Genomic DNA, 12,957 nt, shown 5'->3' on the forward strand with positions numbered 1-12,957 from the left:
TTATAATTTATACATCTATCATTGCCTTATTATAATTGCCTCTATCATTATCATCATCATTGCCATTATTCTTATTCTCAATATTAGTAGTATCACCCATCATTGTACAACTCACCTTAAATAAAAACAGAAAAGATTAATACCAACATTATCTCAATACTGTACGACAGTTTGGGACGGGGCAACTGGCAACTCTCTGCATCCACTGTTCCTCCCTCTCTCATTGGCGCACCTTATAGCGGCATGGCGGACGTATGATGCATTGTTTAGCATTTGTAGATAAATGTACTATGGCGCGTCTTAGTGGGTGCGTGACTGGTGGGAGGGAGTGGCATTAGTGTTTGGCGACTAGACGTGGTGTGTGATTGGTGGTGTGCGTGTCAGTGTCGCCGGGGCCAGGGAGGAAGGAAGGAAGTTATATTATGTATGGGATAACAACATGCTCGCTCTCTCTCTCTCTTGTCAAGCCTCGAAAAATTTATGGGTTACTCTTGCTTGGGGAGGTGAAGGAAGGTGAAAAAAATAATAAAATAAATGAAGGTTAAAATAATATACGGAAAAGGAAGAGATTGACACACAGGCTCACACATAAGAGGTACTCACCCTGCATCTTCAGCCTGGAGTGTACTCTGGCCACGACTGTCTTGAGTGTCTCCACGTTGTCGGCGGGTCTGGCGGCGCCCTGGGCCAGCCGCTCCAGGGTCACAGCCAGGGGGCTCTCGGAGGTCATCTTGGGTCACGGGAGGGCTTGGCTGGCACGGAGGTAGGTCAAGCGAGGTCGACGATGATGGAGAGATGAAGACGACGACGACGGGGGTGAAGGTCCTTATTGGTACTGAGGGGCGAGAAGTCCAAGAAAAAACTCCTTAACTAACTCCCAACCAGGCGAGTTACAGACACCTCAGTCTCTTCCAATACCGAATACTTCACAAAGTTACTCTCACCGTATAGAAATAAATCACAATTATAAATTTCCTGGTGTTGGGTAGAGAGGACGGCACTGGTTAGGATCACGATGATGTTACGTACACACAGACATACACACGCTGTCACTAGGGTGGTGGTGACTGGTAGGGGAAGCTATCACGAGGGGTATTATCACCACTATGGAACGGTTATCACCAGAGCGGTATGGGAGGAGGGAAGGTTTATCACCACTAAGGATAAACTATCTCCACTAGTTTATGGGTGGGAGAATTATCACCACTACTGGGACGGACTACGGTTGGTTATGGGAGGGTTAAGGTTGACGGGGTGGGGAAGACGGTCTTGTTTCTGAGATGATGGAAGACCTTCACCAACCCTTACAGACTCAACTACCTCCGTTTAAGAAATAATCCTTCACTATTTATTTAATTTACACTCAATGCGTGGAGATAAGTCAACGCCGAGGAGAAGGAAGGTCAACCAGCCGCGTGTATGGTGCTGAATCAACGCGACAGTAACCTCTTATAAACGCCTTCGTCACTCCTCTCCACGCCGCGTTCAGGAAAGTTGTTCAATCTTATTCTGACGTTACTTCCAGGTACAATTCTCACTTCACGTCTTGTTTTTCGAGCCCTGAGACCACCGAGGACGCTGCTGAGCTCCTGCTGGGGGAGGGGGAGGAGGTGAGAGCTTTTATGTCTGTTTTACGTCTTCAGTAGGAGGGTCCTGCTGGTTGAAGAGCTCCAAAACTTCCCCTGATGAGAGCTAACTTGTGTCCTCGAAAGATGACTGATGTTCTTGGCGAGCGATAGCAATGTCCTCGAAGATAACAAATGTCCTAGAAGAAAGATAACAGATGTCCCTAAAGAGCAATAACAGGTGTTCTAGACGAGTGATAGCAGATGTCCTCCTTCTCTACACAGTCCAGACGTAGCCAATATTTCGGGCGCGACAAAGTTCGATTCTCGTCCTTCAGGAGCCGAGAGAGACACGCACCTGACAGACACAACACACGTGGCAGTCTCGACCGCCCACTTGCTACTGAGTCTTCCTTTACTTCTTCACCCACCTCTGCAACGACGTCTACGAGAGCTGAGAAAGCCTCTTAAATTCTGCCGACCTTCACGACACAAAAAACTCACGAAGCCTATTATGTTCTTCCTGCCAGCAGTCCTCACGCTACTCCAGAAAACTCCTCACGTCTGGAGTACAAACTCTCGACTTAAAAACTTTCTTCCTGAACTCTCCCACCAACAACTTTTTTTTTTGTCCTGACGAGGCTTTACAGCTCCGGCGAGATTTAGTCAAATGTGAGATCCTAAGACGACTAAAAGCTGTGGACCTGTTACCGGGAGGAGGTGTTACTCCTTGTCACACACACACCTCAATAACAGCTAAGATGAAGGAGGTGACACACTGTGGTGGCTGCCTTGGAGTCAGACTGGCGCGGGTGGCGGAGCGGAGAATGTTGCTAGACAATGAGGAAGGTATAGAGAAGCCTGTCGGAGAAGACGCAGAAGATGTAAGCAGCGGAGTATGAGGAGCTGTCACAAATGCAGCCAGACACCACCAGCAGCAGTGGCAGCAGCAGGGGACGTCAGAGGAGGAGGCGGGGGCGGCAGCGGCGGTGGTGAAGTTGGTTCCCGCAGCGACATCTGCAAAGAGAGGAACCCACGATCAATAAGCCGTACCTTACATGCACTCCCTGAGAGACCACACCACTACCCTCCCATCCCCGACCTTCGCATCCCGACCTACCGACCTACAACACAACAATAATACACGTAAAAATAAAGAAAACGTCAAAGTATGAAAGTTTTGGAAGTTCAGCAACATCTTTGTCTTGTCCGTGTGTGACTCTGACAACCTGGGTGATGCTGGCGTGACGAGATGAGTGGTGACTGCATACACCAGCTGTTTGTGGGTTACCTCAGTTATAACTCTTGTGTGTGTGGAGTTCAAACAGCTAATACTCCCACCATCATTATCATATTCACTATCACCCTAAACACTGTCACCATCATCATCACCACCACCATCATCATCACCACCACCATCATCATCACCACCACCATCATCTTCACCACCACCAACGGGATAGACCACTTCAGCAGTAATGACGCCCACGAGTTGTGTCTGAGAGAGCCAAGAGTGTAAGGTGAGGACATTGGTGGTGCCTGAGGTGGGTTAGGTTTGGTTAGGTTATGATTATGGTTGACCTCCTCCCTCCCCCTACCCGACATACCCCCAGATACAGAAAAAAAGACAGACAGGTAGATAAATAGACAGATTAAACAGACAGACAAAATGACGGAACCGATTTCTACACCCTCACTAAGGGAGGGAGTAATAAAGAAGAGAGAAATATAACGTAATATGATAAATGTATAATTATGTCAGTATAATCTTGACAGGACCACAAGAGCTAGGTCAAGAGGCCATTGGTGAGGGGGTGAGGGTATGACAAGGGGGTCTTTGAAGGGGGGTTAAACACTTGCCACTCCACCTCACCTGTTCAAATGATAAGTAATTTAACACACACACACACACACACACACACACACACGAGTTGAAAATTGCAACAGACAGAGGCAGACATACAGACACGCACAAAGTTAATAAACAGTCACACTTATCGACATAAAACACGCACACACTACTACTACTACTTTGCTGTCACTCGGAATCGAGTATGACGATCATCCAGCTATGATACAATGTTATGAGTTACTAAGGATGTCTCCTAGGTTGGTGAATTTTGAGGTGACTAAAGAGGCCGATACGGGACCGGCAGGGCAGTTCACATAAGTTGCACATGTGGTGGGCTACATCTAGTGCGGGAGTTGACGGTGGCAGCGTTTTTCCGGCGTTGGCGCTTGTCTGCCTCGGTTTGCAGTCGGGCTAACTCAAAAGTATTGACACCTTCTTGTGTGGTGCTCCTCCAAGCGTTACGGTGTGGAGTGATCGTCTCCCAGGTGAGGGGGTCGATTTGGCACCTTTTCAGTATGTCTTAAGACTATCCTTATACCTTTTCAGTTGCCCGCCAGCGTTACGTTTACTATTCGTTAGGTGACTGTAAAGTAGCTGCTTTGGCAGTCTACTGTCGTCCATGCGGGTAACATGGCCAGTCCAGGGTAGTTGTTCATGGATAATGGTAGCCTCGACGCTCCTACAGTTGGAGTCAGTGAGAATACTGGCGCGCGCGTTCACACACACACACCGTCTAGCCAGTCAGCTCAGGTGATCTCGTGCAGACAACTTACAACATCAAAGTCTAGTGACACCAGTTCTTAATCCTACAAATTAATCAATTAATCCCCACACGACCATCACCTCTTTAAACCATTGGGGGGGGGGGGGCAATTATCTCTATCAAGTGTTTTAACATATAACTGAGAGAAGCTTCAATCATAATTTACCTGTGATAATTGAGGTAGTTTGTGGTGGATGAGGTAGTTTTATGAGTTTTTTTTTAAATCACGTGAAGGTTAACTACCCTAACGCTAACCTAATGTTTACTTAACCTCACCTAATGCTAACCTAAAGTAACCTAACCCATTGTATCCTAATGCTAACTTAACCTAATCTATCCTAACCTAACCTAATTTAATCTAACCTTATGTTAATTTAACCTAACCTAATGCTAACCAAACCTAACCTAATGCTAACCAAACCTAACCTAATGCTAACCAAACCTAACCGAATGCTAACCAAACCTACTACCAGGAAGAGTACATGGCTAAGGCGGACCCTGGTCGATCATTATGTGCTGATCACCGTTAACTACCATCATCACGGCAGCTAATTGGTTAATCACTCACGTAACTCTGTCATTACTATCAGAGACAGACCCAGAGCACACACACACACACACACACACACACACACGTCAGGTCCAGTTATTCATTGAGTCAGTTACCTGTTACAGTCAGTCAGGACATTGAGGTCACAAGTTCGGACACAGACAGAGAGACGGACATAGAGATAGACAGGCAGACGGACGGACATAGAGATAGACAGGCAGACGGACGGACATAGAGATAGACAGGCAGACGGACGGACAAAGACAGGACGGATAGCATTTGCAAGTCCTTTCGAAAGAGTTTTTCCAGTTGCGTCAGTCAGCTTAATGAAGATAGACGGACGGATAGCATTTGCAAGTCCTTTCGAAAGAGTTTTTCCAGTTGCGTCAGTCAGCTTAATGAACGTTTTATCTGAGAGACTAACAACAATAACCTTTTTAGAGAGTGAATTCCGGTGACATTTTTTATCTCTCTCTCTCTCTCTCTCTCTCAGGCCACGCACCTTGGCAATACCCCCAACTATAAGACGCCGGGGGTGGGGGAAGGGGGCGAGAGAATATGGGAGGGTTGGGGAGGGGAAGTTGAGGGGAGGGAAGGGGGGGAGAAGGTAGGGGAGGGAAGGTGGGGAGGGGGGGAGGGATATTAGGCGAAAGTGGATGAAACAAAGAGAAGGGAGGGAGGAGGAGGGAGGAGACACTTCACCTGTCTACCACACCACCTCCCTCCACACCCTTGTCCCTCTCCCATACATCACTTCTACCCCTCCCCTTCCCCCACATCACCCCATACCTCAATAATCTCCCCCCTACTCATTACGCCCTCTCCCCCTACCCCCTCTCACCCCACTTCACTAATCTCCTCCCTCTCCCTTCCTCACTACGCCCCTCTCCCCACCTCATGAGGGGTTGGTCATCAGGTTAATGTACTATACCTGCCAGGCTAATCATTGCTTGCTGTTGATTAACAATCACCCAGGACACACACACACACACACACACACACACACACACACACACACACACACACACACCTCCAAAAATAGCAACAATCACAAAATAACAACAATAACAGAAACCTAACAAAACAAAAACATTACCACATAAACTAAGATAAAAAAAATAACATTCAATAACACATAAATTAATAATAATAACCTGAGAGTGAATGGAGAAGTACATGAATAGGCCGAGGAAAATAACAGCAAATAACAAACAAACAAAATTAGAATAAAAAAAATTGAACAAAGTGAGAAAGAAAAAAGAATAATATATAACAAGTAAAGAACACAATAATAAATAACACGACATAACAAAGATACACAAATTAATAACAATAATATAATATCAACAACAAAAACAATAATAATAACAATAATAATAAGATAAACAATAATAATAACAATAACAATAAGAAAAATAATAATAATAACAATTAGAAAAACAATAACAATAAGAAAAACAATAATAATACTACTAGAGAAAGGTGATAAATTTTTACCCACAAATTACAGGCTGGGATCACCTGGTCACAGTGCCAGAAGGGTCGACTTGGCACCCCCCCCCCCTCATTGCGTGCCGTCTAAAATGCCAGTGGAATTGTTATGGTGTGTGTGTGTGTGTGGCAGGGTAGGAGAGGAAGGGGAAGGGGGAAGGGGGAAGGGGAGGGGGGAGTGGCCTGAACATCTGCACCATTACCTCCACACCCCCTTATCCCCCCTTTGACCTTCTCCTCCACACACACACACACACCCCCATAATGCAGATTTTTGCATTCAGTGGAGTTTGTTTTAAAATCATTGTGACTACAGCGTGTTGCTATACCTGAACATACCTGCTGAGAGAGAGAGAGAGTTATGAACACCGTGGACACACTAAGCTCTGGCCAACACCGCTGTATAATTAATTTTGTTTCAGAATTATAAAGCGAAGCAGTGATATTATTACTGCTTCGCCCTGTGTGTGTCTCCTAACAAACCTACATAACTGGAAAAGATTCTCAAATACTAAATAAATGGATCAAGTGAAGATTAGGCACCTCACCTTGAAATTAACCATCCTAATACTTACCTAACCTAACCTAACCTAACCACTCGAAAACTAGCCTAACCTAATCCCCCTATCACTAACCTAACCTAACTCACCCAGCTAGGATTAGGATATATCTATTCACCAGACAAAATAAGCTAAGGAGTCTAATCTTCACCTGATCTTAATAAATAAATAATAAACATTTATAGCAAACATACATAATGCACAAGACATCCTTTACACACACACGTACGTTCACACACGTACACACACACACGTACGTACACACACACACACGTACTGGCACTACTTACTTAACATACAGTACTTAATCTAACACTGGATGGCACTGACCTGCTCTTACTCACCTGACCTGCCCAACCTTGTAAACACCACTCTAAAAAAATAAAAAGTAAATAAATACAAAAATAAAATAAATAAGGAGGAATAAAGATGAGGGAAAGTGGACATTAAAGATACAAAAAACTAAAACTAAATAAAGATGATGAACAGTGAACATAAAACACAACAAAATTAAGAAAAAAAATAATAAAATAAAGATATATAAAGGTGATGGAGAGTAGACATTAAAGATGGGTACAAATAAATTAGTAAAAAAAAATAGCAGGGTAGTTAATACAATAGCGTGCTGAGAATAAGGATTTTATAGCCAAATGCATTAGAAGATAAACCAGGATGTGGGTGTTGGGGAAAGGAGAATGCACGAAGGTGAGGGGGAAGAGGTGGTGGTGATGTGGGGGAGAAGAGGGATATGGAGGGTGGGAGAAGGAAGGGGAGAGAGAGGAGGAAGGTGGGAGAAGGAAGAGGAGGACGGAGTGAGAGGCTAGACAAGGTGAGAAAGGGAGAAGGAAAAGGTGTGAGTGTGTGTGTGTGTGTGTGTGTGTTCAGTCAGAGGAGGGATAAAGAACTGTTCCTACCATCACAATAACCGCACCATACCTTGACAATAACGGGAAACGAACCTAAAACAACTACGTATATTTATTATTTATTGTATTCACATATTCAATCATAAGTCCAGAAAATATGGCAATTCACACCCATAATTTTCTCTAAATAAATTATGAGCATTTTCGGCACTATTTATTTGACATATAAGTAAAAACAAATGATTCAACAATACGTCACGATCAGTCCGGATTATGCAGGAGGATCATGACACAAAAACACTCCGACACGACAACTGACTTACGGCCAAGACAAAAACTTTCATCCCAAGGCTAACGTAAGGTCAGTGCCCCCTTGTTGTGATGGAGAAAAGCAAGGAAGTGTATAATAAAGGGCACTTCCACACATAGAGTATATCCCCACCCCCAAGCGTGTTCTATCATTACAGTCAGTCAGTCATGTTGCTAACCCCTGACACTTATAAGACAAAACCCCACCAAGTCTAACAGGATCTGAGGCACTGAAGAAACTGGATCTGATTTCATACCTGTATTTTTCTTCACAATTTGACGTGATTTTGTCTGCCAATATGTCAAAAACCAAATGAAAAACAAAAACATAAATCTTTTCTCAAAACAACTGGGGTAATATGTCACACTAACCTATTTACGAGACCATCAGGCGACGAAGTACAGCGGTTGATGAGTTATATACAAAGCAGTGTCTGTTGAAAGCAAAAGTTCATTGAGGGAGGAACTGATTGCTAGGCTATTAAGTTCAGGGGAAGTTCACCACACTTATGGCACAGTTAAGTTCTTCCCTCACTCACTATATCAGGGAGATGAGAAAGAGAACGGAGGAGGAGGAGGAGATCTAAGAGTGAGAGTAACGCGTGTTGTGAGAGCAATCGCACTCACACACACACTCACAGAGGAGTGAGAGCATCACCTCCTACCTCCTTCAGCGCGTATCGTCAACTATCCTCGCAACCCTGAGCCGCCTCGCTTAAACGTCACCCTCCTCCCCTCCTCCCATCCGCCCGCCCTCCCTCCCTCCCGCCATCCATCCTTGACGTACACTGCCGATACTGGTAAGACTGGTGTTGGCTGGACCTGCTTCCGGTAGAGGTATTAAAGACAGTGGTGGTGTTTGCTGATGGTAGTGGTGGTTAGTAACTGTGAGGGTGGTGGTAGTAGTAGTGGTTAGTGGCAGTGTGTATGTCCCCCTAGGCTGAGTGGTGATGAGTCAACCGACCTCAATGTTTAGATCAAGGAGCCTGTCGCAGAGAGGGAGAGTCAGTGGCCAGCAGTTCACACGATCAATATTCCTTCCTTGTAACTGAACATGTAAACAATGCACTTCACACACACAACCTAACCTAACTTAACCTAACCGAGATTAAATATTATACCTCACTTGTGGTTCTGGGAAGTCGACACACACACACACACACACACACACACACACACACATATATATATATATACACACACACACACACACACACACACACACACACACACACACAGTGACTAACTAACCGAATTACTAGGTAACTGACACACTAAATGCACCAAAATTACTGACTGACGAACAGACAGATAACCAGTCATCAAGCCAGCCAGACAGACAGACAGACAGACAGAGAAGACAGACAGACAAGACAGTTTAATATACCCCCACCCCCCCAGCGAGGGTAAATTAGAGGGGTGTGGTTGGCGGTAATCCTGACACACGAGGGTCAGGTCAGCCCCTCCCCTCACCTGACCACCACCGTCCAGAATCATTGAAAAATCCAGCGATCCACTATACTAGAATTTCCCCCCGTGCTGGCTGGGCGGGGAGAGGGGGAGAAGGGGGGGGTGAGTAAGGAGGGAAGGGGGGACGAGCAGGAGATAGGGGATGGATGAGAACAGAGTAGATGGGTGGAGAAAGGAGGGGAGGAGAGTGGGTGGGGGGAAGGGTCACGGAGGGAGGGGGCTGGAGGGGTCGGGATGGTCCAATCATTCCTTTGTTGTTGTTGTGGTCAAAGGATGATTGATGAGGAGGATAATGAGGCCCAAGACAGTGACCCTCCATGACCCGCGTACCAGGTCAGGTTAGGTTAGTCAAAACATTAAGGGTTTAAAATGTATAATACTGTATCCTATATCAAAATATCCAGGGCATAAATACACCCTAGGCAGCTGAGAGTCATAGGCTAAGGTTGGGGGACAGCTCGGCCTACAATAGCTGGGTAAAGCATCACTATCACGTCCACTGTTGTTGGCAGCGACCCGAGCGGTGCCAGGCCCGTCCACAGTGCTCCCGACACCCCCAGCTGCCAGACACAGAGACTCTCGGCCATGTCAAGTTCGGGCAGCTCCGCCACTCAAGCTGAACACTACTCACTATTATTGTGGTATCCCGAGTGTTGATTACCTGCAGATTAGCCCCCCCCCCCTTAGCATATTTCATGTTTAAACACCCCAACGATGCCTGGGGGGTTAAGGTTTTGCATAGTTAGGTTAGGTGAAATTTGGGGAGGTTAAGTGAGCTAATCTTCAAGTGATCCCAAATTGGTACTATCCATCCCGTTCATGTCTTTGATTTGGTGAATCACCTGATGATAAACAAAGATACTAAAATATCTTGTGAACTATTAGGTAGCAATGGTCAGGGAGAGGCGGGGGAGGAAGCCAGATTACAGTAGTAGGCGAGGTAAAGGGGAAACAATACTTCATTAACTCTAAAGTATTCCAGTTTCTCTCATCAGCCACGACTCAGATACATGATAACTGATATGAAACAATAGTTAAGTCTTAAACAGAGAGGAAAACAAATAATCCTTTCACAGCGTTAACGGTGTGTCATAGATTTCGTTTCGTTCCTCACAGAAGTTAAAATTGAGGTGAGGAACACACTGTGGTTTTCAAGTTGGCATCACGCACAATACTGCCAGACACAAGACCTCCAGTTATGCCACTACTGGGCATCCCCGACCCTAAAAAATACACGCAGCTATGTTACTACTGCTACTAGAGGGTTCTATCCCCCCTCCCCAAACCCGTCATGGCTGCCAAATCCCGACGAACTCCGCTGCCACAAGGACAAGGCTCCCTGGTCCAACCACTGAGGCAGCGTTCCCACAATAACAAATAGTTGACATACGTTAAGTTTTACCCAGGGTTTCATACACACTGGATGTGCATTGATGGGGTCCTCTGGGGTCCCCCCTCCTCTCCCCACCCAGACTGACACATCCAGAGGGGCGTGTCAGCAGCCTACAGCACGAGGAATAACTAAAAAATAATCACCCCAGTACAATAACCTCCTCACACGAATGGTTAAGAAACATTAGAGTGACTATGTTGGGGTGGACGCTGTGAGTCAGACAAACCAGAACAAAATTCTTCGAATGGTCTGAAAAATGGCAGATGAAATTCAATGTGGACAAATGTAAAGTACTCAGTATGGGAGATGTAAACAGGGAAACCAGATACCAGATGAACAACGATGCCATAGAGAAATCCGACTGCGAGAGAGATTTAGGAGTAATGATAAGTAGGAACCTTAAGCCAAGTAAACAATGTGTTTTTGCTCGTAACAAGGCTAATAAAGTACTTGGGTTCATACAAAGGAGTTTTAGTTACAAGACTAGCGAGGTCATCCTAAAACTGTATCTTGCGCTTCAGGGACCTACTTGGATTACGCAGTTCAATGCTGGTCACCGTATTACAGAATGGATATAGAATCCTTGGAAAGAATTCAGAGGAGAATGACAAAGTGGCTAATCCCGGGCATTAGGAACCTTGAGTATAGAGACAGGTTAAAGCATCTTAATTTGCACTCCCTCGAGAGACGTAGAGTGAGGGGCGACATGATAGAGGTGTATAAATGGAAGTCAGGGCTAAACAAAGGGGACATTACAAAGGTACTCAAACTATCCAACCAGGAGCGAACTCGTAACAATGGTTTTAAATTAGACAAATTTAGATTTAGGCGCGAAATAGGTAAACACTGGTTTGGAAACAGAGTAGTGGATGAATGGAACAAGTTACCAAATGTCATCATTAACTCGAATACGCTGAATTGCTTCAAACATAGGTTGGATGCTTATATGAGCAACAGGGGTTGAGTTTAAACGGGACTGCCCAGTATGGGCCAATAGGCCCGCTGCAGTTTCCTCCATTCCTATGTTCTTATGTTCTTAAAAGAACTTCGCCAACTCAGTACTAAACCCTCCTACACCAGAGGTTCTCACAGCCAGGCCACGGTATTGGTATCTCAAACACCCGGGGTCTGAAAATCACCTAATGCTATCTATCCACGACTGGGGACAAACAAAAATCGTCTTGCTTGTATAAATAAACGCTAAGCACATCATGGTATAGTTGTGTATATGTTGACCCCACACTCACCCACCACGATGATTAATGTTATAAAGGTACCACGAACACGTCGATAAAATATTTGAGAGAGAGAGAGAGAGAGAGAGAGAGAGAGAGAGAGAGAGAGAGAGAGAGAGAGAGAGAGAGAGAGAGAGAGAGAGAGAGAGAGAGAGAGAGAGTAAACATTAATGGTCCAATCTTGATAGCAGAGAAAATCCTTGCCAATGATGATGTCACCTGGTATGAACACCTCTCCCTCCCTCTCTTCCTCTCCCTTTTCGCCCTAAATCCATTCCCTTCCCTTTCCTCCCCTCCTATTCACCCAATCCACACCCCTCTCTTCCCTCCCTCTCGATCCCTCTACCTCTCCCTTCCCCTTCTAACCTCACCAGCTCTCCTCCCTACCTCTCCACTCCCCCCACCACCTCTCATCACCTATCTTCCCCTCCCTCACCCCCCACCCCACTCTACCCCACCACCTCCCTCACCCCCACCCCTCTCCACAAGGCACCTGGCTCACTCAAAACAAACCACCACTGCCACCCGACGATTAAACACCCTAACGATACCTGGGGTGGGTTAGGTTAGGTTAGGTTAATAACAACAACAACAATAACAGTACAGTAAAGTCTAGGCATAATTCCGACGCCATCTTGCCCGCCATATCTACTTCACATCGTTAATAAATCATCCTGGTAGAAATGGTCTCAAAAACCTTCCAGTTACCAGAAGAAAAAAAAAAACTTACGAACCTTTTAGAATAATTGATACCTGGTATAATGTCTTCCCTGCAGATGAGCATTTAACTCTCTCAATTAGTCTAAGGTGTTGATGTGTAAGGGAGGGATGGGAGGGGGAGGGGGAAGGAGGGAGGGGGTAGGGGTAGGGATGAGGAGGGGTAGGGGTGGGGAAGGAGGGGTA

At 45.5% G+C, this 12,957-nt stretch overlaps 1 long non-coding RNA gene across 1 annotated transcript in view; it reads right to left on the reverse strand.

Annotated features, from left to right (window-relative positions):
- Positions 1 to 603: 603 nt before the first annotated feature.
- Positions 604 to 12,957, reverse strand: part of LOC121864019 — a 33,027-nt gene continuing 20,673 nt past the window's right edge. The window contains exon 3 of the long non-coding RNA XR_006088534.1: positions 604 to 2,582. This is a non-coding gene — a long non-coding RNA (uncharacterized LOC121864019). The remainder of the gene's footprint in view (positions 2,583 to 12,957) is intronic.

Source organism: Homarus americanus, unplaced genomic scaffold, assembly GCF_018991925.1.
Source record: "Homarus americanus isolate GMGI-L3 unplaced genomic scaffold, GMGI_Hamer_2.0 scaffold36849, whole genome shotgun sequence".
Lineage (NCBI taxonomy): Eukaryota > Metazoa > Arthropoda > Malacostraca > Decapoda > Nephropidae > Homarus > Homarus americanus.